At 35.9% G+C, this 27,751-nt stretch overlaps 1 pseudogene; it reads right to left on the bottom strand.

The window, feature by feature from the left end:
* Positions 1 to 10,847: 10,847 nt before the first annotated feature.
* LOC141522609 (bromodomain-containing protein 2 pseudogene) lies at positions 10,848 to 26,699 on the bottom strand (annotated as a pseudogene).
* Between the last annotated feature and the right edge of the window lie 1,052 nt (positions 26,700 to 27,751).

The following is a 27,751-nucleotide window of genomic DNA, read 5'->3' as shown; positions in this document are numbered from 1 at the left end:
ATTGAATTTGCTACATAAAAATACCATGAATTTGAGTATGATTGTTACACACAGAACTTAAGTTAACGAAATTGATTCAAGTAATGAGCTAATCACAATTGTAGCATAACTTTTATTCAGACCAAAGCCATTGATAGATCCCCATTTAATAACAGAAAGATAAGAATTCTTCTTGTCTTCCCTCATCTTATTCTTCACAGCACTTGTTTTAGAGCTTTTCTCTCTAAGGTCAATTGGTACTCTCTTGTCCCATCTTCTCAGTAAAAAGACTCTATCCTATCGTTCACTGAAGAAGTTAAGACATTTCTTGAACAGCTCCTTTTTCTTTTGCTGCTTCTTAATCTATTTCATGACTTCTGACTGAGTGTGCCCCAAGAATTTCCTGGGTTCTGTTCTCATTATTCCCTGGAAAACTATAGTGTACTGGATTTGGCACCAACAAGGCCTAGATTCATGGAGCCTGAGTCATACAATATTTGTTTCATCCTGTACAAATCATTTAATCTCTCAGGGTTCAGGAAATTTTCTAAGAATAAAAATTGGAGAGGAGAAACCTGACCAAATTGTCAGAAGAGATTGCTAATCTGAGAATTCACTATATCAAAGAAGTCATGGGGCTGGGGCTGGTACCTATTTCTAATATCTACTTTAAGCATCTCATCAATCCTCATGGGTTCAATTACTCTTTTACAATTTAGTAACATATATACATATATATATATGTATATATATATATATATATATTTAGTAAACCTATATATTCAAACTTATTTTTTCTTAGGCTTCTATCACACATCAGTAACTTTATTTTGTATATTTTAAATCAATAATGTCATAGCCATTTCAAATGTGACATATGCAAAAAAAACTCACATTTCAAATCTCTCCAATTTTGAATTTTCCTATTACTGTTCAGGATACTATTATCCTATGATTTACTCAGGCTGAGAAATTTGGTCTCATCCTTTATTTATTTTTTTGTTTTGCAAGGCAAACGGGGTTAAATGGCTTGCCCAAGGCCACCCAGCTAGGTCGTTATTAAGTGGCTGAGATCGGATTTGAACCCAGGTCCTCCTGACTCCAGGGCCGGGGCTTTATCCACTACGCCACCTAGCTGCCCCCAATCCTTTATTTTTATTTATATTCTTGCCACATTACCAGTGTCCTATCATTTGCACCCTTACAACGTATCACCTGCTCTCTCTACATTCCCATAGCTTTATTTCAGGCTTCTCACCTCAGACCTGCACTATTGCAATACTTTTCCTACTAGCTTGCTTATGGTGAGTCTCTCCACAGTCTAATGCTTTAATCCACTCGGGTGCATTATACTTCCTACTCCCAAAGCTCCTGAGACTCCTGCGACCTCTAAGATTATACCGGTCCCTGAGAGGCATTGAAAGTTCTTCACACTCTAATTTCTTCCTACCTTTCCAGTTTTCTTGCAGTTTACTCCTTTTCTAATTTACTATGTAAAGCCACTTATGCCTATCTACAAAAACAAAGAGATAAAATTTGAGAAGAGTTCCAGAGGAGTTCCTTATACTTAAATGAATATGCAGGAAGCAGGGGCACCTAGGTTGAACAGTGTTAGAACACCAGTTCTGTAGTCAGGAGGAATTCAGTTCAAATCCAGGCAAAGACACTTAATAGATATTTAACTTTGTGACCTTGGGCAAGTCACTTAACCCTACTGCCTTATCCCTCCCCCCAAAAAGATTATACAGGAAGGTAAGAAACTAAATAGGAAAAGTCACTCTTATGATATGACAGAGATGAGATAATATCAAATAGGACACAGTGAATCATAGCAAAGAATGAATAGGGAAAATCAAGGAACCTACTTAAAAGGGCACATCCATGATGATACTTTGGAAAGGGAAATAGTAAATGGAAAGTGATGACATTATTACTACTGCAAGGAAGTGAGAACTGTCATTTAATAATTTTAGTTAGTCAATGCTGACAAAGCAATTGATGTCTCTTAGAACCACTTGCAATTATAAACTCCAGAATTTGAATCTTGCCCCTGATTACAAGTGCGGCATTCACTTCCCTTGGTGCTAAAATTGAAAAGTGGAATAAATAAACCATAGTGAATGGGAAAACCATAGGGAGAGATTTCCCAAAGCTACCACTGAATGGAAAGGTAGAGGAGATTAAATCTAAGGAAGAGTAAAGTCAAGCTGGAATGAGAAATGTGAGAGACAAGATAATAAAGTAACTTTGATAGAAATTAAAGTTCAATCATAGGGGCTTTTTCTTGTCACAGAGCAGAGACAGTGCCAGTTCAATGTGTTGATTAAAGGGAGAGATTAGATGGGGAGTGATGTGATCTATAGTAAATGGCACTCAGTTGATCTTTAGTTTATTTGTCTTTAGTTTTTGGATTAGCATCATTAGTTTTAAAGTCTCACCATCATATCTCTGAATAGAAATCCTCATATTTAATAAGTATAATAGGACAAAACCAAATTTGATCACTTTTGAAAAGGTTTCATGTTACACCTTTGTTAGAGGTGCTACACAACTTTTATCATCAAGCTTCTTGATTTCATTTTGGTTATTAAATTGATCAGCATTATGATATTTTAGAAAATAATTTTTATTTTCATCATTGTGCTTTATTGACTATATATGCATATGTTTACACAATGGTTAAATATGAGAGAGAGGGAGAGAGAGAGAGAGAGAGAGAGGGGGAGAGAGAGAGAGAGAGAGAGAGAAATTAGTCTATGCAGATATTGTACATCTCACAACATCTATTCTGTAAGACTTTCATTTAACTTCATTTATTTATTTTGGTAATTGCTGCCCAGCCCAGTGAAATAATATTCTTACCATTCTAACAAATTTTCCAACAAATCTCAAGTTTACCTTAGTCATTTTTCAGGATAGAGTAGCTGGGAGTCATAAATGTGGAAGAGCAGATTACTAGCTATGCAGTTGTGAATAATAGTTTGTGACCTATATAGTTAGGTATCTGGAACCATTTTTAATATGAAAGATTAACATATTTTATCATAGAAATATTGTAATGTGTTTGAAGAGTATTTTCTTGCACTTATTTCAGTGAATTCAATAGAAAGAAACTGCATAAAATGAATTTCAGAATGCAATTATATTTTAATGATTTTTGAAAATTCTGTAAAAAAAATCTCAAGAAAGACATATTAAAAATGAATTGATGCTGAATTGATATATTGTGGAAATTTACTGCCAATCCACTCCATTCTTCTCACAGTCAATAAATAAAAGTTAAATGATATTTCATTTTTAAAAAATTCTTTTGGAAGTTTCAATAATTATGCTTCTCCTTAAACTTGTCAAGCATATGACAGACAAGAGGCAAAAATTTGTGGTCACTCTAATTACTCTACTATCAATTCTTTTGATTTGGCAGTCTCCCCCTCTTCCTACTTTGAGTAGACTGTAATTATTCTTGTCAATTTAATGCCCATCATTGTCTTAGAAATAAGCATGTACCATTGATCTATTATTTTGCAGATGGTGATTCTATATTAAAACTATAAGGTATCATAAAACAGAAGACTTTACTCAACCCCCAAGATTTATATGTAAATGTCTATATCTTCCATTCTCAAAATTTATTTCTTTTTCTTGGGCAAATTGGCTATTCAATAGATTACAGTTGCTGTTTAATCATTTTCAGTCCTTTTCAACTCTGTATGTCCTTATTTTGGGTTTTCTTAATAAAAATATGAGAACGGTTTGCTATTTCCTTCATTTTATAGATGAAGATAATAAGGAAACAGTATCTGGGGACACTCAGGTGAGTGTCTAGTGTCTGAAGCAAAATCCGAACTAAAAGTCAGGCCCAGATCTCTATCCCATGAGCCACCCAGCTGCTTCATGGATTATGGGAATTGATAAAATCTAAGAGTTCAAATCAGCAACAGTCAACATATTCTAGTTCAATTAAACACTGATTAATTCAAACATTGGTATTCTGAGGTTTGGATTTGAATAAGCATTAATGAATCATGTATCAGTTTGTTTGGTGTCAATGTAAAAAAAATGACTATATTACAATGAAAACAATTTCTTTATTTTTAGGTGTTTTGCAAGACAATGGGGTTAAGTGGCTTGCCCAAGGCCACACAGCTAAGTAATTATTAAGTGTCTGAGGCTGAATTTGAACTCAGGTACTCCTGACTCCAGGGCTGGTGCTCTATCCACTGCACCACCTAGCTCCCCGCTTGAAAACAGTTTCTTGATGGTTGGATGGCAATCACTAATAAAGAGGGAGTAAAATTGGATTATAACTGCCCATGTCTATGATCCATAAGGCTTTGAAATCCAAAAGGTATATATATAAAATTAGGGTCGACTTACTGACCTAAACAGGAATGGGAATAGAATCATCTGTAAATAGTGTTTGAGGTGCTCCTACAAATAGGAGCAAAATAGGCCATTTTAAGGTATGGACTTAGAAATTCACTGAAAGTACCTGAGGAGTGTGGGTATGTATGGACAGGGATTCCCAGAAATTCATCCTCCAAAAGCAGTCAAATTATCACTCTAGCCAAAATTTAGAGGGGCAGAACCCATAAAAAGACTGACTGTTACAATTTCCCAGTCCAAGACAACTTGGAAGATCTGTAAGAAAAGTCTGTTCACCAGACCCAAGGTTGGAAAGAGGTATAGGGCAGTAGGGTCACAGCCATGCTACACAGGAGCAAACCAATTCTAGCCTTCCAGGATCAGGCCACTGAGTGCCTGAATCCCTAGCAGTGGGAGCAGTTTCCAGACTTATTGGCCCAGGGATCTCCTGGGATGGCTTGATGGGGTGATGACAGAATTCAGTAGCACCAGAATGAGCATGGAGCCCTGGTCAGTGCCTGCTTTGGAGCAACCCTATGGCAGGGACCTGCAAAGCCACCCAGAACTTCCAGAAATGGTAAGAGGGTCAGGAGAGACTGCAGGGGTCTCTCTGCAATCTTGGGGCAGAACTCTGCTATTTGCCCATACTCAGATTGAGGTCATAATCTGGGCCCCCATACAACAATAGAGGAGCAGGGACCCTCCTCACAGGTCCAGGACAAAGGGGAGGGCCTGAACATAGGCAAGAGACCAGTCAGAGCCTCTCATAAGACCTTGAAGGAATTAAAGTCCCTGTTGGTTGTCCCCAAAATGCCCCAAGCCTTGAAAGTGCTATAAATCAATTATAGATTGAGGAAATGAGCATACAACAGAAAAAGGAGAATCTGACCATAGAAAATTGTTTCCCCAGGAGGATGAAAATATATACTCTGAAGATGATGATGTTGAGGCTTCTGTATCCAAAACCTCAAAAAGAAATAGGTTAAGACAAGAAAAGAGCTCAAAAAAAGACTTTGAGGAGTGTCTGTGTCTAGGTGACAGAGTGGATAGAGCACTGCCCTTGGATTCAGGAGTACCTGAGTTCAAATCTGGCCTCACACATTTAATCATTACCTAGCTGTGTGCCTTTGGGCAAGCCACTTAACCCCATTTGACTTGGAAAAAGAAGATTTTGAAAAGCAAATAAGGGAGGTAGAGGAAAAATTAGGTGAAGAAATGAGCATTATGCAAGTAAATCATGAAAATCAAGTCAGCAGCTTGGTGAAGGAGATACAAAATATATGCTGAAGAAAATAACATGTGAAAAATCAGTTCATGTCAAATGGAAAAAGCAACCCATAAGACAAATGAGGAGAAAAATGCCTTAAAAGCAGAATTGGTTAGCTGGAAAAGGAGATTTAAAAGTTCTTCAAAGAAAAAAAAACTCCTTCCAATGCAGAATGGAGCTAAAGGAAACTGATGACTTTGAGAGAAATCAAGAGACAATAAAACTGGCCTCAAATAATAAGAAACTGGAAGAAAATGTGAAATATCTTATTGGCAAAACAAGAAACTTAGAAAATAGATCCAGAAGAAATAATTTTAAAATTATTGAGCTACTTGAAAGTCACGACCAGGAAAAGAGCCTTGACTTCATTTTTCAAGAAATAATGCAGCAAAATTGCCCTGAGATCCTAGAAACAGAGGATAACATTGTAATTGAGGAATCCAGCAATCACCTCCTTTAGAAGTGGTTTTACTCTACAGATATGCCCCCAAAATTGGATTTCTCCATTCAAAGTTCTCTAGTCTCCCCCAAATCAGCCAGAATTTGAAGGAATTTTAAAGATCATTTAGATGTATAAAATTTAAGTTTGAGTTAGTTAGATGTTCCACCTGTGTGAATCTGGAAAAGTCACTTTTACTCTCAATGTCTCAGTTTACTCACCTGAAAAATAGAAATACTAGACTCGGCAGTTGTTAAGACCCTTCACAGTTATAAATCTGTGATCCTCTGACTGTGATGGAAAAAGAAGAAAAAACAGTCCAAAAATGACACTGGTTTAAATCCCTTATTTTATAGGTAGAAAAAAAAACCTGAGGCAAAAGGAAGTGTCATTTTTCACCCAAGATAAAACAGTCATTTTAAATCATTTATGCACTTTCCAAGATATTACAGTGGATGTGAGATTAATCAAATAACAAGAGTTTCTAAGAGTATTATTTGGCAAACACTGTGTGAGGTGGCAGGAAAAATGCAAATCATGAGCAATTCTCTCCTTTTAGAGGACTTAAATCCTGTGAGGATGGAAGGTTGTACTAGATGGATGATAATGTGAGACTTCCCAACTCAGTATTTTATATTTATAAAATGGATTCTATTTAACTTTTCTCTACAACAATATGAAACTGGGAAACAGATAACTAAACAGACTGTAACTTTCAACCCAGAGATTCCAAAATAGAGCACATAATCCAAAATGTACAAAGACAGAAAGAAAAGTTCATAGAATATCAAAGAGTTATAGAAACTCTTTTTTTGAGTGTGTCAAACAAAACAACAGTAAGAAACAATAAGTGATACCTCTCACTTAGGGAATGGTTGAACAGATCTGATCAATCCATGAAAAGACATGATTATAGATAAAGTGAGAAAAATATTTCTGGGGAAAATGGCAAGTTTTATATCAACATTTACAGAAAAAACGGATATAGAATTAAGGGAACAGTTTGCATCATGATTACAAGAACATCCATGAAAAGCATACTAGAAATACTTGAACTAAGATTAAATATAAAGATCATTATTAGTATCAAGTACAACTAATAATAATAATAAAATAATTCAATCCTATGGTGTAACTGCATGTATTCAGTACTGTACATACAAGAAAAACATAGTCAGAATGTCATTTTGCAATAGTGATTTTTTCCACCTATTACAGGGAATGAGGAATGGGATGTATTAATACAGTATATTAGATATTTTAGGATGTAATTGGGTCATCAGAAAAGACCATCAACAAAACTATATGATAAATCAGTCAATTTATGCTGGTTTTTATTTTAGTAACAGAAGAGGCTTTTAAAATTCAGTATATCACAATCATATATTCCTTATAGAATATTCACTTGTTCAAAATCATAGCAACCTCAGTTTTCAACTTGTCTTTCAAAGGTTAATAAGTTATGCAATAGGTTTTCTATGGTAATGAAATTAACTTGAAGATTTTTTTTCTCAAAATATAATCCCCCTACACACACACACACACACACACACACACACACACACACACACACACACACACATATATATATATATATATATATATATATATATATATATATATATATATATAAATATACATATCCAGGCAACCTATATACATATATATATATGTGACTAAATGTGTTTATGCATGCATGTTCATATATAGGCATACTCATTCATATATATGTGTACAAAAACAAAATATACAATCTAATTTAATCATACAAATACAAATAATGTGAACTATAAATAAATGAGATTTAAAATAATAGAAAAGCAAATAATTCCAAAAGGCAGACAGAGTCAAGTCAATTGTCCTTGCAGGTCCCTTTCAGAAGTCAGATGATAATGCATAGAACTTTTATCTTAGTTGAAAACTGAGAAATATTGGATAAATATAAATTTATATGTGAGCAGATTTTGATTTTTGTTTTTTATTACAAGGAGAGGTCAAGAGAGAATATGAAAACATGACTGATAATATAAAAATCGAATCAATTTTTAAAAATAGTTTTAGGGGTGGCTAGGTGGCACAGTGGATAGAGCACCGGCCCTGGAGTCAGGAGTAACTGAGTTCAACTCCAGTCTCAGACACTTATTCATGACCTAGCTGTGTGCCCTTGGGCAAGCCACTTAACCCCATTTGCCTTGCAAAAATAAAATCTAAAAAAAATAGTTTTAAAGTTATTTTTCTCTGATGAAATGAAAACAATCATAAAACAATTTGCTTGTCCTTTTAAGACATTAATGCCACTGCCTGCCTCCATAGGTGGTATTTGCAAGGACAGAAAGATTTGTGTAGGAGAAAGAGAATGTGGTTGAAGATTCTATGCAGTTTGACAGGTCAAATCAGCAGGTTTAACCAGCCTCCTTTCATGAGAGGTGAACTAGGATGCTCTCTCTTTGAGCTTCCCTGGGACATTGGGAAATAATTCACTTTTATCTTCCTTAAGAACTACAGCCTTGGCATAAAAAGAGAGACCGGCTGCTTTCTCTGGTACCACCCTCAGTTGAGCCTGGACTCCCCTTATTAATGTATAAGTCATTATTAGATGGTGGTGGCCTATTTAAAAGTTAGGGCTTTTTTTAATTTGCAGAATTAGGATACAGCATTAATGTATCTCCTAGGAACAGAGGAACAAAAACTGGAGATATAAAAGCATGACTTTTATACTAAAAAAGTCAATGCATAATAAAGAACCACTGCAACACATACAAATGGGCAAACTAAGCGTTTTTTGACTTAAATACTACCTTTATATTTACAATAAGAATCAATACATACAGAAAAAAGGGAGCCATGTTAGCTTGGAAAGTCTCTTGAGGAAAAAAAATAAGTTCTACTGATGACCCCTATAGAGTAGGATGCAAAATAGAGCGAAAAAAGGTAATTTAGCTGGAAGTGGTTCTAGAGTTCACCTTCTTACCATCCCAGTGACTAGGCCGAATCCCACATCTACTTCCCCTAATGTTACACCAATTAAAATAAATTAAAATAACCTCAGGCTTCTTTTGGAGGGTCTTTGGAGGGACCCTGCTGTTGTGGCCTCAGTACTTAGCTCGATTTTATATCCAAGATCCCTCCCCTTGCTTCTCTCTATTTTCAATGAGCAGTACTAAACCCAAGAACACCCTCCTTTCATTCTTGTGTCCCATAGGGGAAACTGTGTAGGTATATCTACCACCTTGAAGAGTCAGATCTGACCCACTGGAGAATACAATGAGGGGGATTCAAGTAGAGGGAAACTCAGGAGAGGGTGAGGGGAATCTGATCTGTGCTACTGAAAAAAAGGAGGATGAGGATGATGATGAGCTGGACATCAATTGGAAGCTGAGGCACTGAGGAATTGACACTGCCACCACCTCTGCTGTCTCCAATTTCTTTTTTTAAATATTTTATTTATTTTCTAATTATATACAAGAGTAGTTTCTACTTAAGATTTTCTGTATGTTTGTGTGTGAATTTTATAATTTTTCCACCCCCCTCCTCCTCCCATCTCCCCACAGAAGTAGTACGATAACCTTTACATTGTTGCCATGGTATATATTGAGGAGAAAATAAAATATCAGATAGAGCAAAATTATGTAGCACATAAGACACTTTTTTAAAAAAAATTGAAGGTAATAGTCTTTTGTCTTTGCTTAAACTCCACAATTCTTTCTCTGGATACAGGGGTTATTCTCTATCACAGAAAGCCCAAAATTGACCCCGGCTGTTGCATTGAAGGGATGAGCAAGTCCATTAAGATTGACCATCACCCCCATGTTGCTGTTAGGGTGTACAGTGTTCTTCTGGTTCTGCTCATCTCACTCAGCATCAGTTCATGCAAATCCCTCTGTGCTTTCCTGAATTCCCATTCCTCTTGGTTTCTAATAGAACAATAGTGTTCCATGACATACATATACCACAGTTTGCTAAACCATTCCCCAACTGATGGATATTTACTTGATTTCCAATTCTTTGCTACCACTAACAGAGTATTTTTGCATTTCAAATATTTTTATAAATTATTTTGGGACCCTTTTGCATGAACTCTCCAGGGTATAGACCCAGTGGTGGTATTGCTGGATTAAAGAGGATATGCATTTTTATTGCCTTTTGGTCAAAATTCCAGATTGCTCTCCAGAAAGGTTGGATGTGTTCACAGGTACACCAACAATGCATTAGTGTTCCAGATTACCTACATCCCTTCCAACATTGAACATTGTCCTTTCTGGTCATATTTGCTAATCTTATAGTTGTGAGATGGTACCTCAGAGCTGATTTAATTTGCATTTCTATAATCAGTAATGATGTTGAGCAATTTTTCATGACTATGGATCACTTTGATTTCTTCATCTGTAACTTTCTATTTTTATATCATTTGGATTTATTTTATAAATTTGAACTAGTTCTGTATATATTCTCGCTATATTTTTGAAATGAGTACTTCTGACAAAAGAAATACAAGTTGTAAAATTGTTTCCCAATTTAATACATTTCTTTTGATCTTGGTTACAGTGGTTTTGTCTTTGCAAAAATGTTTTAATTTATTGTAATCAAAATTATCTAGTTTGTTTTTAATGATGTTCCCATTTCTTCCTTGGTCATAAACTGCTTCCCTTTTCATAGATCTGATAGGTAAACTATTCCTCGATTCCTAGTCTGCTTATAATATTGTCTTTTATGTCTAAATCCTGTACCCATTTTGATCATATCTAGTATAGGGTGTGTGTGATGTTGGTTTTGTCCAAGTTACTGCCATACTAATTTTCAATGTTCCCAACAGTTTTTATCCAAAAGAGGGTTCTTATCCCAGAAGTTGGACTCTTTGGGTTTATCAGACTGCTGTTTCCCCTTTTTTCCTTGCCTTTTATGAGACTTCTTGGTAGAACTCTCCAGTTGTTTCTCCTTTAGAGCCAGTTCTTTCGTCTTACCCACTGATTTTTGATTCCAACGATTTCCTAGGCTTGTTCCTCAAGTACATAATGCTCAAGTTCTTGAAGCATGGATGGTTTGAGAGTCTCAAAAATCAATCTCAGCTTTTGTGGGGTGTGAACTACAGAGGGAAGATTCCAGGGCTGGGATAATGTAGACCATACCACTTCTCTTTAGGTAACTTATTGGAGTGCAGCCTCAGCTCCATTTCTCATGATAATCTTGGGTCAGCTCTTCTCTTCCTCTGAATTATAGGCAGCAGTTTTTGGTGCTGGAGCTGTCTTTATCACCTTCTCGGAGGGCCTATGGGAACCATTTTCAAAATGATCAAAGGCAGGAGGCCCTGCAGTCCTTGAACCACTGAAGCCTCCATCATCACCTGTCTTCTTGATGGATTTCTTGGGTGGTGCTGGGCGAGGCAGCCTGGGACTCTTGTTTAATTTGCTCATCCCTCTGTGTCTCTGGTACTTTTCTGTCTTCTACTACTTTTCCTTTTACTCTTGTTTCTCCTTAAGCTTGGGAATTGTCCATTGGGAAAGGCTAGCCAGCGATTCACGTGCTAGTCAAAACTGTTCCCATAGATCAGAGTGATTAACAATTAGTCAAATTGTTTACCATTTCCTCCTTGGAGTTAGAGCTTTTCTCCTCCTCTGAAGAAATTTCACTTATCTCCTCATTGGAGGATTCAGAGAAAAAAAATTAGCAAAGCCAGAGGGCAGCATAGTAGACGCAGGTGAGGACCCTGGCTTCAATGGCTCATCAAGCATCTTGGCCTATTGGGATTCAAACACATCTTATAGCTTTTGGGCCATAGCAACAATATCATGATCAGGAGCATTAAACTTGTGAACAGTTGGTAAACATAAGCTGTGCATCAACTTCAAATGCTTGTCCATTCTGGTAATCTCTGTTCTCCATGTTTGGCTTGACAGTGCTGAGGTCCATGGAATATTTTATAAGGTCATGGTAGTCATGGAAATCAAGAACTGAAGCTTCCTTGGGCTCTTAAAAAAGAGTAGGCATATGCAACATGCTTTGTTTTGGAGAAATAGCTCTTTAAAAAGTCATTGCAGTATTTCCATTGTACTAACAATTTTCCTTTCTTGGAGCTCTGGTGCTGCTGCTGGCAGTCTGTCAAGTCTTTCTCTTTGGGTTTGATGGGAAGGTCACTTTCATTGCATATATATATATATATATATATATATATATATATATATATGTATGTATATATGTATGTATCTCGCAGCTGGGATGTCTTGCACTCTGGGCTACCACTAGGGCGACTGGCTAGTGTAGCAAAATGCCATGATAGTTGAAGGTGTAGGTGTGATGGTGTCAGTTTTCCACTTTTTTTTCTCTTCTTCTTGGAGAATGGCTGAGCAGGAAGTGGTACAGGGGTTTCCATCACAGAAGTATCCCACAGGACAAATATTTGAGAGGGGAAGAAGAAATAAATGACTGAACCATGCGGAATGTTCAGATCAGTGTGGGAACTCAGCTGATGAGAAATACAAGGGTGTGTGAGAAAGAAGAGACCATAGACACCCACTGTGTAGAGGTGAGGTTGCTCCTAAGGGCTGGCAACTTTCCCCCCTTCTTGTGGTTATCCTGAAGAATAGCCAGCACTAGTTCCTGCATCTCAGAAGGCAACAGTGCCACTTTCTGCAAAAATATATTTTCTAGTTTCTGTCATCAGTACAATGTTATCTATGAACTTGTGCATGGAGCAGTTGGTAAAAATTATACTGCGCCCTGCATGCAGTCAAGATGCCAGTCAGTAATAGTTCTCTTCTGAGCACTGTTCTCATGTCCATAGGTTTCTTGATGAATTTACGATAGTCTGGTAGGCTTAGTTCAAAGGCACCAGGTATGGTCAGAATTACTGATGCTTCCACAGCACTTTATCATTACTTTGTGTAAGTATTGCAATGGGTTACTGGCTTGACCTGATTTCTTGGGTTTGGCTACTTCAAAGCATGTTAGATTGCCAGGGGGGAACATGTTGGGGGAGAGCACTAAGGCCATGGGCAGACTCTCAAATCCCTCATATAACAGTGAAGATTTGGACCTGAATCCCTTTCACCAGGAATGCCAGGGAAGACCTAAATGGTAAAAAATAACTTCTGGAATCCGTTGATAGCAAATCATTAGGAAGTGAATAGATTAAGCTGCAGAAGTCTTCACATTTGATGAAATTTAAGGGCAGAGGAGTGGGTATGAAGGAATAGCCTGGTTAGGCACATGCTATTGTGTGGAGTCCAAAAATAGGAAACCATGAAGGTGTCCATGGCCTCAGTTGCCAAGGTTGTTCCCAGGTCTGGCCAAAGACATCTCTGAAGGGAGGGATTTGTATTTTAATTTAATTTGCAGAAATGACAACTCAGTATTTGCCCCCTTCAGGTTCAGTCACTGGACAGAGCTTCCTGACTTGGCCCATAGTGGAGCTATAGGCACAATTGCACCATTGGCTTTGCTTCTTCAGGTTCAGTAAATGGACAGAGCTTCAACTACTTTGGTGCATAGGTGATCCACTATCTTCCCATTACTACCACCAAAAAAACCCGGAGATGAACAAAGATGCTGGAATTGAGCTTGTGCAATACCAACAATTCTTTCCCATGAACATTTTCCCATGAAAAAAATAATCAATGCTAAATTAAATGTAAAGTCTGTCTCAAATTATGAATTCCCTTGATTTTACTCCAAAATAGAAAATGCTTCCAATATGGTTTCAGATTCTGGTCAATTTATTTATTGTAATATTTCTTCAACATGTTACTGCCAAGAATATTTGACCTCACTTGAAAGTTATATTTAGTTTATCTTTTATTAATATCCTTCCAAGGAAGGACTTGCAAAAGGTACCCTCAATCTACCTACAACAACCCAAAGGATGTTGTTTTTGTCTTTGTTTTCATAACGTGACTCTAACATTTTTGACCTTGGGAAAATCACTAAATATTGCTGCTGCTATCCTATAAAGAAAAGTGAATGCTCAATTCCACTGTGTGAATGAAAGGGACTGGAGGCAGAAACTCAGTTCTAGGGGCTCAGATTGTAGCTGATGATCGCCAGGGGAGGATCTCCTCTCAGCCAGCTGGCAGATTAAATCACAAGCTGACTTGCAGACAGACAGTATTTCCAGATTTACCTCTACCACTGAGAGTTCTTCACAGCACAGCTTCAGTGCCACTAGAAGTCAATGGGTTAGTAAATGTTTATTTAGTGTATACTCAGGGTCTGGTATTGTACTAAGTTTATTGTGTACCTAAGTTGGAGGGATAGATGGGGAAAAGGGTCCCTGCTTACAAGGAGTTCATAGATTAATGAGAGAGACAGAACAAAGAAGATAAATACAGGATATTGAGAGAGCAATTAATAGGAGAAGGTACTAAAATTAAGTGGAATTGGAAAAAAATCTTTATACAGAATATAAAATATTGGTTGGAAATTAAAGGAAGTTGCAGAAGTCAGTAGGCAGAGACAGGGAAGGAAAACATACTGAGCATGAAAGATAGCCAGGGGAAATAATTCTGTCCTGGGAGATGGTGTTTTGTTGTTGGAACAATGGGACAAAAGTCACTATATCAAAAATATGGCAGCGACTAAGGTGAAGAAGACCGGAAAGATATGGGGGTGGTGGGGGTCGTGAAAGGAAATTATGAAGCAATTTGAAGGCCAGAGAAGTTTTAAATGGAATTTATTGAGTATATCTATTCTATCAACAACATTTTAGCCACTAAATGGAAAATGGATTAAAATGAGAAGAGACAAGAAATCCAGAACCACTTTAGGCCTATGGCCATATTCCATAAGGAGATGTCTGTCAATAAAAGTGGCACCGAGATCTTTGAAAGGAGAAATTTACAGGTTGAGATAAGAGATTACATGTGGGGAGATGAGAAATGAGGAGGAATCAAGGATGACATAAGGGACTGAGAGGATAATATTCCCCTATTCAGGAGAGGATAGTTAGGACACTGGGAGGCTCTGGAGGAAATATAATGAATTCAATTTTTGAGACTTTAATTTGAAGATGTCCATTAAATATTCCATTTGAGTCATCTGAAAGTCAGTTGGAGATGTAGGTTTGGAGGATGGATAAGAGATGGAAAAGATAGGTATATTTGTGCATAGAAATAATAATTGAGCCAATGGAAGCTGATAAGGTCTAATATAGAAGGAGAAAAGGAGACAGACAAGGTCATATCCCTCTTGGACTCCAAGGTCTGACTTGGATAAGGATTCAACAAAGGAAATTGAGAGGGAAAGGGAAAAAAAGCAGGAAAACTGGGAGTGAATGATGTTATGAAAACCTACTGTCAAGGTGAAGAGAGTGATAAACAGGAATAAAGACTACAGAAAGATCAAGAAGGAAGAGTATTACAAAAAAGGCCTGTAATCTGACAACCAAGAAATAATTGATAAATTTGCAGAGAACCATTTTGGTGGAATGGTGAGGCCAAAAGTCAGATGATAAGGGAGTAGATTAGTAAGTGAATGAAAAGAGAGGAATAGAAGCCTTTTTCTGTTACCTATAATAGATGAGCTTCTCATCTACTACCAAGAACCAAAGTGAGACAATATGATGGGATGAATAGAAGGATAAAGTAAGGATGATCTTTGTTTTGTTTTATTTTTCATAATGGGGGAGACATGGGTATGCTCATAGTAACAGGGAAGGATTCAGTAATCAGAGAAAAATTGAAAACGAAAGACTTGGAGGGAACAGTGGATATCGTACTAAGCCAAGAAGGCAGGAATTTAAATCGGGATTAAATGAGATTCTTACTAGTTTTGTGATGCTTGCTAAGTTACTTACTTTCTCCTTATCTCAATTTCTCATACATAAAAAGTATGAAAATAATACCTAGATCCAAGATTTTATTGTTAGAATCAAATGATATCATGTTTGCCTCAACACACTGTTTGGCTAGTAGATCTGTGTAAATACATTTCCCCCTTCGCTCCCTTCTTATTTTTTTTTCTTTATTACTTTGTTCCTTCCTTGATCATCTAATGTTCTTCCAAAATAAATAATTAAATGGATTATACATTACTTTTTTATAATCAAATGACATCAAACAGTTTGGGACATGGTGTACTTTGGATTTCATTTTTTATACATCATATAAACATATTGGAATATATATATATATATATATATATATATATATATATACTCCTTGAGGGTAAGGTATGTTAAGTGTTTGTATCTTTATGCTTTGCCCACAGCTGACACTGGATACAGGTCTATTTTATTTTAATTGAATTGAATTGATCTGTATTACATATGGTGTATTATATGACACCATTGAAAATGTGTGACTTGCTGCTTTTTATGCACAAAATTTCAATGTTTTCCTCTTTTGCTTTGTGTAAGCTGTTCTCTATGTTTCTAATGTCCTTTTTCATCACCTCTAACTTGTTGAGTTTCCCTTCTACATGAAATTTCTTTGATTGTCCCTAATTATTAGTGATCTCCTCCAATTCTTACCAACATTCACCTTAGATATCCTTTGCATTCACTTATCTGTGTATGTGATGTGTCCTCCAATAAAGCAGATAAATTGATGGAGATCAGAGACTTTTCCAGTTTTTATCACTAGAATAAAAACTGTGTCTGTCATATTATATATTTAATAAATACTTGACAAAATAAAAAATGAATTTGGATCATTTTTGACAATCAATATTTTTCTTCAATGAAATGTAGTATTTCATCTAAGTTATCAAAATACCTAAATAACTACCATCATATTCTTTGCTACTCTATTCAAACATAATTCAGATTGTTCTTGGCCATCATCCTTGAAGAAGAGTAAAACAACATCACTATATTTGAGACAAATTACTGTTTATATGATTGTGACTGATTATACCAACACGACTCAGAATGCTCCACCACAGTTTGGACACAAATATTCCGAACACCTGGGGTGGGTCTCCAAAATTATGTATATCATGTTTCCTTTGGATTGCTTCCATTCTGCCCTTCTCAAAGAGTACAGTACCATCTCTGATGAGGGCATGCCATGCTGGAAAGTCCTGTGCCAATGTGTTCCAAGTGATACTATCAATTCTAAGATTCTTCAATGAGACCTCCAAGATGTCATGATATTGCTTCTTCTGACCCCCCTTTGTGAGCATTGCCCTGTGTGAATTCATAGAATAGTTATTTTGGTCAAGCTTATGTCTGGCATTCTGACATGTCCAGTCCACCTTAGTTGCCATCTCTGTAATAATGTTGGAATACATTACTTAGCTTAGTAAAGGACCTCAGTGTCTGGGATCTTCTCCTGCCAAATGATCTTTAGACTCTTCCTAAGACAATTTAAATGGAAATTTTTGGACATGGCACTAGGGGACTCTCCAGATTTCACAGGTATATGGCAATGTGATCAACACAATGGCTCTGAAGATCTTCAGTTTGGTAGTCTGTCTAATACCTCTTCTCTCCCACACCTTTTTGGAGCCTCCCAAATATTGGAGTAGCTCTGGCAATGCATGTGTCATCTTCACTGCCAAGGGAAGTGAACTTGTCCACAGTACTCAAAACTTCTCCATTTGCTGTAAGTGATGGTTCCATTTATGGATGGTGTGGTGATGACTGATGGAGCACCTGTGAATCTCATTAGACCAAAATGAGCACAAGAAACAGAGAATCAATTCATATTTTGGTATATCTCAGTTTCAGAGGCTGCATTGAATGTACAATCATCTGCAAGTCAAAGATCATGCTCCAAATTTCCCTAAACTTGGGTTTTGGTTGGTAATCTTTTCAAACTGAGGAATTTGTCATCAGTGTGGTAGCTGACCTTGAGGCCATGTTAATCCTCAGTGAAGGCATCTGACAACATGACTGAAAACATCATACTAAAATGTATGTCGGCAAGGACACATCCTTCTTGCATTCCATTGGTGACTGAGAAATCTCAGTAGCATTGTTCACTATCTAAAACCTGGGCAAACAATGAAATCGATGGACAATACTGATGAACTTCTCCAAGCAATCAAATTTTGACATAATTTTCCATACTCTTTCATGACTGATGGTATCAAATGCTTTGGTCATCTCTACAAATGTAGTATATAGACCTCTGTTCTGTTCCTGGAATTTTTCCTGGAGTTGTTGGACAGTAAACACCATATCAACTGTTCCTCCACACTTTCTGAAGTCACACTGGCACTCAGAGAGATGACCACCTTGAAAGTGAAGTTTCTGTCTTTTGAGAAGGACTATGGCAAGAATCTTCAGCAATGACTAAAGGAAAAATATCCCTGTGATTGTCAAAAGACAAACTATTCCCTTTAACTTTATAGAGATTTTAAATATATATATATATATATATATATATATATATATATATATATATATATACATGGGTGTATGCATATATGCATCACAGATAAATAACACAAAAAATAAAAGCTTTTAATATCCATATTTGTACATGCCTACTTGTATATGCTTACATATGCATATGACTTACTCAGGAAAATACAGCTAGTGATCATTCAAGTCCATATTGTACCTAAGTTCCGAAGATGAGTGTTACTGACTCCATGCATTTCCAGTCTTATATTCTTTTCGAATGAGCTATCAATGATTTACATGGTATTTCCCCCCTTTAGGTTAGGAAAGAATGATTTAAGATGATAGCATAGGCTTCCCCATAGCCAAGAACCAACCAAAATTAATATCTGCCACCTCTCTTTTTTTTATATTATGAACCATTAAATAAATCATGGTTTAAAAACTAAATGCATCTAGACAAAAGAGGAGCACATATAAAGTGGTTAAATTGATGGTTGGCTTTTTAGCTAATATCACACTAACAATGATATTTTTTTCCAATATATACAGGTAAAATGACACCTAAGAACTGTGATCAGTGGAGATTTTGGAGGATAGAAAAATTTCCTGAAGTTATCAGAATCTTATAACTAGTCATATTCATGATACTATCACAATTATTGAAAATTGCACATAATGACAAGAAAAATGACAATTGTAGATAGGTGTTGGGGTGGCTAAAGAACCAGTATTGGAGTCAGAAGTACTGAAGTTAAATCCAGTCTTAGTTACTTTACACTTATTTTGTTGTGTGACTTTGAGCAAGTCATTTAACCCCCATTGACTTGAAGCCAGGGTTATATCCCATCATCCTTATTCATCACTGTTCATTGGACTCAGATGTCTCCAGAAGAGACTTAGCACAACGCCCTCTCACTCAAACCTAATTGACATTCAGGTCTTGGCATTCCCTCCATAATTTCATGATCCTCTTCTGGAATCAAGAAGAAAATATAACAATTGTCAAAGTCAAAGAACCCAATTGATGACATTAAAGAGACCAATTCCTAGATTAAAAAAAAAGAGAGAGAGAATGTCTATTTTGAAATTTATTCATGGCCAGAAATGATAGGTCTTAACATCAAGGGATTGTAGTTTTAAAGTCAACAGGACCCTCGTTATTGTTTATTGTTGATTTTGTTCAATCATTTCAGTCCTATTCAAGTCTTCATTACCACATTTAGGGTTGTTTTGGCAAAGATACTGAAATAGCTTGGACATTTCTTTCTCCAGTTATTTTATAGATGAGGAGATTGAGGTAAACAGGGTTACTGGATAATTAGTGATCATCCAAGTCCAGATTGAAATTTATGAAAATGAGTGTTCCTGACTCCATACCTGGAACTCTTTCCATTGAACCACCTAGCTGTCCACGCAGGGACATTAGGCAATATTCTGACCAATCTTCTCCTTATATAGATGAGAAAACTGAAGCCTTTGATGGTCAAGCAATATACCCATATTCAAAGAGATATTAAATGTCTGGAGCAGCACTGTATTCATGTTTTCCTCATGTCATGTTTGACCCTGTATCCATTCTACCACCTACTTGTTTCCAACATAATTTTATCAATGAAGGTATTGCGAATCCATGTCCTTGCTAATAGACGGGATGTTGTACAAATTCACAATCACAGATCTAACTCCTGAAAGGATTTCATACTCACATTTTATTTATTTCTATTAAATTAATAGTGAATTATATCTATTATGAGGTCCAAATTGTCAGATAATACTTTTACTCCAGGGTGCAAAACCAGGTAGGAAATCAATGCCATTCATTTCTTTATTCCCTTTGAGTAGGCAGATTTTATTATATTTTTCCAATTGCATGCAAAGATAGGTTTCTATATTAATTTTTATAAGATTTTTAATTCCACATTTTTTCTTCCCTCCTTTCCCTTCTCTTTTTTTTTTACTTTTTTTGCAAGGCAAATGGGGTTAAGTGGCTTGCCCAAGGCCACACAGCTAGGTAATTATTAAGTGTCTGAGGCCGGATTTGAACTCAGGTACTCCTGACTCCAGGGCTTGTGCTCTATCTACTGCACCATCTAGCTGCCCCTCCTTTCCCTTCTCTTACATGGCAGCAAACTCATATGCATTGTACATGTACAATTATGTTAAACATATTTCAATATTAGTCAAATTGTGAAAGAAGAACCCAGAGTAAAAAAAAAAAAACAAAAAATAAACAAGAGAAAGAAAAATTAACAAAACATTTTTATAAGTGAATATAGTATGCTGTGATCTATTTGCAGACTTCATAGCATTCCTTTTTTTCTGAAGTGGATGGTCAGTTCCATCATAAGTGTTTTGGAACTGTTTTTGATCACAGTATTATTGAATGATGATCATAACTGATCATCATATAATATTGATTTTCCTTTAGAACTATTCTTGGGGTTCTGTTCACTTCACTCAAAATCATTTCAGGCTAGTTTTTCCAGTTTTTTTTTTTTTTGAAATCTATTTGCTTATGATTTCTTATAGAACAATAGTTTTCCATTTCATTCAAATATCACAGTTTTAATCAGTCATCTCACAATTTAAAAACATTCCCTAAGTTTCCAATTCTTTGCCACTACAAAAAGAGATACTGTAAATATTTTTGTATAATTGTGTCCTTTCCCCCTTTTTATCATCTCTTTTGGTTAGTAGTGGTATTGTTGTATCAAAGGGCATGCCCAGTTTTATAACCCTTTGGTTATTATTCCAAATTGCTCTATGCTCTCATATCTACACCAACAATGGATTTATAGTGAGCTAATTTTCCCACATCCCCTCAACTATTATCTTTTTTTCTGTCATATTAGATAATCTGATTGGTGTGAGGTGGTATCTGTGTTATTTTAATTTGCATTTCTCTAATGAATAATGATTTAAAGCATTTTTCACATGACTATCTGCTGTAATTTTTTCCTCTAAAAACTGTTTGTTTCTTTATTGGGGAGTGCCTTGTATTTCTATTAGTTTGATTTAGTTCTGTATATATGTTAGAAATGAGACTTTTATCAGAAACACAGGTTGGAAAAACTGTTGCCTAGTTTTCCGCTTTCCTCCTAATCTTGATTGCATTGGTTTTGTTTGTGCAGTTTTTTTTTCATTTAATGTAAATTACCAGCTTTTTTCTATACTTAACTGTGTTAGTTCAGAACTAGGTCATACCTCCACAATGATATAGATAAAATATTTTGTCATAAAATACTCAGGTGATCTAGATAGATTTGGATGAGATTTTGGGGTAGATAATTTTTCTTAATTCGCTTAATTTTGATCTGTATCTAATGTTTTGATTGCATATCTCACATTTTAAATTGTTCTATTTCCTTCTTCTTCTTGGTTTAGTTACAATAAAATTCTTTATATTCTGATTTTTCTTTTCTATTACTGTTTCCTTGTGATTTCATTTTGCTCATTTCTAATTTTTTGGTTTGTTCTTCTACTCTCATCTTTCTAATCAGAGAGGTTAAAATTTATAACATCTATTAGTTTTATAAATAGATTTTTGTTTTACTTTTTTTGAGATTTTTTATGTTTATAAATTATCTAATTCATCTCTGAATTTTAATATGTTCTCTTTTCTTATTATTTAAAGTTGATGTGTTTTGGGTTTTTAAAGTTCATATTCAATTCAGTAATCATCTTTATTTTCCTGTTTTATTAAAGAATGTCTTTAATATTATGTTTCCCTGAGAAATTAGTGGCATCCCCAAGTTATTTTTATATGAGGTTCCATCATTATAATTTTCTCTTACAATGCATTATTCTTTTATCCCTTGATTATTTAGGATTTCATCATTAAGCCTCCATGTGTGTCTGTATCTTTTGTTTGTGATTCTGGAACCAGTTACTGTCTTTCTTGCATTCTGTTCAGCAAGTGATTTATTAATTACTTGTCCCTTTTAAAATTATTTGCAACATTTCTGTTCCACATTATATAGTCAATTTAAAAAAAATTTGATGTGATGCTGAGAAATATATTTTCTTTGGAAGTTCCATTTAGATAAACCTAAAAGTCATTTAACAGTAGTTTCTCCAGCCATTTGTTCATTTTCATTTTCCCTTTTGTTTTCTTTCCTTTAAGCTTATCCTAAACTGAGAGAGGGATATTGAAATCCCCTTTTGCTTTATTGTCCATACGTTGACCTTAAGATACCATTTTTGCTTTTATGAATTTAGATGTTAAAATGTTTAGAACATATAAGCTTATTACTGTTATTTGTGTGCTGCCTTTGGTTTTTTTTAGCATTGCATAATTTCCTTTTTTAATTCCTTTTTATTTTTAAGTTTTGTCAGATATAATATTTTCAAATATAATTTTCTATTCTTTTGATATGTGTAAATTTTTGTAAAATTTTATTTTATTTAATTTATGTCTGTTTTCAAAATATGTATCTTATTAGCAGATTATAGAATTTTGTTTTCTTATAAAAACTGTCATCCTTGTTTTTATTTGCTATATTTTTAATTAATCCATATTTGAAAGTATGAAAGTTCAGTTTATATTTTCATCCATCTGTCTCTAATATTATTTTAAAATTTTAATTATGCAGTATTTTATTTTCCACAGTTAACATGTCAAGAACTTTTTTTATGTTTGCTTTTAAAATTTTGAGTTCAAATTCTCTCCCTTCCTCCCTCACCAATTCCCCCATTGAGAAAGCAAGTAATTTGATGTAGATAATGAATGTGAAGTTATTCAAAACATTCCAATAATAACCACATAATGAAAGAAAACATAGACTCCCATCCCCCCAAAAGAAACCCAAACCACAATAAAATTAAAAAAAAAAATTCTCAATGTGTATTCTGAAAACTGTCAGCCCTTTCTCTGAGGATGGTTAGCATTTATCATAAGTCCTTCAGAGTTCTCTTAAGTCACTTTATTGTTGAGAAAAGCTAATTCATTCAAAGTTGATTATCCTTCAATGTTGTTTTTAATGTTTACATCGTGCATTTCTTTTTTAAAATTTATTTTTTTCACATTACTAGAATTGTCTTGTTGAAAAAGTAAATATTATCCCTCACTCTCAAAAAGATAGAAAAACCTCAAGAAAAATAAAGGGAGAGGAAAAAATGTGCTTCAGTCTGTATTTAAGATACCACTAGTTCTCTCTTTGGAATGGATAGCATTCTTTAACAGATGTCCATAGGAGAAATTGCTCAATATTTTTCCCCATAGCTGCTATTGCTAGCTGTATTTTCAACCATGCTATAAATCCCTACTTCCATTTATTTTATTTTCTCTCCTTTCTCCCTTCCCTCCTCCAAAGGGTGTTGCATCTGATTATCCTCTCCTATAATCTTCCCTCTCTTTTGTCACCTTCACTTTCCCTGGCCTCTACATCCCTTCTCCCAGTCCTCATTTCTTTTTTCCCTCTCCAGTTTTAGCTAGGAGAAATTGAGTCAGTTTGTTGTGTCCTCTCTGAACCACTTTCAAAGCTGATGAAGTATCTTTCATTCACCCTGACCTTTCACCTTCCACTCCATTGCAAAAGCTGTTTTCTTGACTTTTATATTGACTCTTTCCCTTTCTCCCAATATACTCCTTTCCTGTTTTGAGTTGCAATATATTATAACTGCAAATTCAGCTCCCTCCTGTGCCCTGTCTATATATGTTCCTTCTAACTGCTCAAATATATGAGAAGGTTTATATGAGTATTATCAGAAGACATACAATTGAAATTCCTCATAATTTACCCTTCCAGTCTACCCTCTCTATGCTACTGCTTCACCTGAGTGCTGTAGTTGTGGATCAAACTTTCTGTTCAGCTCTAGTCTTTTCAACAGGAAAGTTTGAACATCCCCTGTTTCAGGGGTGGAGCCAAGGTGACAGCAAGACTCTCTCCCACTTCTGGAGCTTTTCCCTGAACAAAGCTAGATGAATCCTCTGCACTGTCATTAAAGCTACACATCACATATCACACACACACACACACACACACACACACATGCACACACACACAAACACACGAACACACATAAAGGAAGATCCAAAGAAGTTTTCAGTGGTAGACACCATGGAGGACCTTCAGTGAAGATTTGTTTCTTTGTTCAGGGAAAAGGGGAAGTAAAATCTAGCTAGACAGGAGAAAGGGAAAGCCAGTGGGAGGATTTTGGCCACAGTGTAGCCCAGGTCCATGTCCTGAAAGCTTGACAACAGCATAGGTCCCAGAAGCTATATAGCAATTCAGCAGGGTTCCAAGTATAAACCCTAGGCAAAAATATATAGGATTGAGTTGAGAACAAACCACTGCATTGACAGAACCTGCACATAAAGGAGGAAATAAACCTCTGCAAAGACAAGTCCTGGACTGCATAGGCAACATCTTGGCCAACAACAAATCAGGGATCACACCCTAGCCCCAGCAAAAAAAATAAAAGCTATGATTTATACTCCCACTACACAGGAGCAGATCTCAAACAACAAAGATAAGCAAAAAAGCTAAAGGAATGCACACTATAGAAAGCTACTATTCAGATAAAGATGATAACAATGCCACCACAGAAGAAAGTAGTGAAAAATTCCCCATAGGAGCTGTCTCAAAAGAATATGAATTGAACTCAAATTCAATGTCTCTTAGAAGAGCTTTAAAAAGAATTTTAAAACCAAAGAATTAAAAATGAAAAAAAGAAATGAGAGCCATGCATAATTTTTTTGAAAAATTGATCACAGAAATAAACTCCTTTACAAGTAAAAATAACCAGTAAGTAATGCTATTAATCAGAGAACAAAATTTTACCAGCTAGAAAAGGAAACACAAAAGTAAATTGAAGAAAATAAAACCCCATATTAGAATATCCTTATTTCATTTAATAATTATCTTTTTTTCTCAGTAGTTGATTCTAGATGGTAATCCAAATTTTTTTGCCTTCTGTAATACCATATTCCATGTCCAAAAAGCCCTTCATATAGAAGCTGCAAAATCCTGTTTAATACTGACTAGCTTAACAATATATGAATTGTTTCTTTCTGGCTGATTATATTTTTCTCCTTGATTTGTCATATCTGAAAATTGACTATAATATTCCTGGGAATCTTTATTTTGGGAAGTGATTGGTAGATTTTCCCAGTTTCTATTTTATCCTCTGCTTCTAGGATATCGGAAATATTTTTTCTGAAAAATTTTGAAAAATAAAGTCTAGGCTCATTACCTGATCATGACTTTCAGAAAAAACCTTTAATTTTAAAATTATCTCTGCTATAACAGTTTTCCAAGTTGGTTGCTTTTTTTCAATAAGATATTACACATTTTTTCTAGTTTTTCATTTTTTTGCTTTTGCTTTATTGTTTTTTGATTTCTCGCAAAGTCATCAGCTGCCCTTAATTCCATTCTACATTTAAAAGCAAAATTTTCTTCAAAGAGTTTTTGTATCTCCTTTTCCATCTGGCCAATTCTATTTTTAAGGCATTCTTCTCTTTATCGATCTTTTGGACAGCTTTTTCCATTTGATCTAAACTTGTTTAAGAAGTTATTTTATTCAGTATTTTTTTTGTATCTCCTTTACCAAGCTGATGATTTGGTTTTCATAATTTTCCCACATGGCTCTCATTTCTCTTTTCAATTTTTCCTATACCCCCTTTACTTGATTTTCAAAGTATTTTTGAGCTCTTCCGTAGTCTGAGACCAGTTCATATTTTTCTTGGAGACTTTGGATACAGAAACTTGCACTTTGTCATCTTCTGAGTGTGTACATTGATCCTCCATGGGACCAAAATAATTATCTAGGGTCAGATTTTTTCTTCTCTTTCTTTCTCATTTCCCCAACCTATGATATGACTTTAAATCTTCGTGTAAGGTGAAGCTCTGTTTCGAGGGTGGAAGACACACTGTCACAGGGTTTTGAGGGTTTCTACAGCTGTTTTCAGGCATATCCCTCAAAGGGACCGCACTTCTTTCAAGGTTTTATGAGAAGGTATCACTTCTCTCCTAGCCTGTGCTCTGATCCGTGGCTGACCACAGGCCCTCCTTTCTATCTTGGAACTGTGAGGAGGGTCCCTGCTTCACTAGGGCAGTAAAGCTCCTTTTTCTGAAACCGAAGCCCTGATTGGGACCTGGATCTAAATATGGGCTACACAACAGCATCCTGCCTTAGAGACAGCAGAGACCTCTCTGCAGTCTTCCCTGAATCCCTTACAATAAGTGAACTGAGTGCTCTGGAAGCAACTGCTGTGGGGTTACCAGATCTGTTCCTGGTCCCCAGGTCAGGGCTGAGCTGAGGTTGTCACTGGCCTGATCTCTGCACTCACTCCAGTGAAGTAGTTTTCTGGCTGACCTTCCAATCTGTCCATGGTGATTCCTAGACTGAGAGGTCTGGAAACCTCCCATGCTACCCTGGACCCAGGTGCCTCCAGGGAACCAGGCACTCTGTGAGTTGTTGCTGCATGACTGTAGTTGGTTAGCTCTGGTGCATCCTATGCAGACCAGACTGCTTTGTGGTCCTTTCCAACTCTGGTGTAATAGCCCTTTCCCAAGGATCTTCCAAGTTCTCTTCTGCCAGAAAATTCTTTCACTTAGTTTTTCTGTGTGTTCCACCAGTCTAGAATTTGATCAGAGTCACTATTTAAGAGCATTTGGAGTGATCTGGGGAAGGTTGTTGGTATTTCCTACCTTCACTCCACTCATCTTAGCTCCATCCCTCTCGGATTCTTCTTACAGTTGTGTTGTGAGCTTTGTCAGGGGCCCAACCTTGAGCATTTCCCATCACCTCTAAGCCAGAGCTAGGGTCTCTGGACAAGCAGACCTATATATGCTTTTACTTCCTATTATTGCTCCAAAATCTTTAAATTATCTCTCTTCCCTGGAATTAATTCTCCTGCAAGTGCCTTAGCTACTAGGGACCCCTCTACCACCACATTCCCAAGACATGTACTAGTTCTTTCTCTCCCTGTGGCTATACTGCAAGACCAAGTCTAATAAACAGAGCTGTGATTGGTGTCCCTCAGCAGTGGAAAGTCCGTCTATTCTCCTACTCTGCCATCAGATTCCCCCACAGTAAAGCTATATCCCAAAGCTGCTGCTAGCTGATTCTGCAGAATAACCCTGGAGGTGTTGGTACTTCACTCAGGTCAAGCACCCACCCCTACAGGGCAGGTCTTTCCTACAGTCTTCTCAAATTGTCTTTGGAATACAACTAAACATGATTTTTATTTATTTATGTTATGCTATGTTCAATTTGAAGTGAAGTACTCCCTTGTTTTGTTAGAGAAATTTGAAGAGTCTAAAGTGATTTTTCTTTTTTTTTATTTTTTTATCTACTCTGCCATCTTCCTAGCATCCTCCCAATTATGGTTTTCCGTCTAAGAGTTTTTAAATACATCTTTGTTATTGAAAGTTGATTATTTTTTCCATTTACAGCACAAATGACACTCAAATGCATC

The sequence above is a fragment of the Macrotis lagotis genome, chromosome 4 (genome assembly GCF_037893015.1).
Source record: "Macrotis lagotis isolate mMagLag1 chromosome 4, bilby.v1.9.chrom.fasta, whole genome shotgun sequence".
Lineage (NCBI taxonomy): Eukaryota > Metazoa > Chordata > Mammalia > Peramelemorphia > Peramelidae > Macrotis > Macrotis lagotis.
The sequence above is the reverse complement of the archived record's forward strand: the minus strand, read 5'-3'. Positions and strand labels throughout refer to the sequence as shown.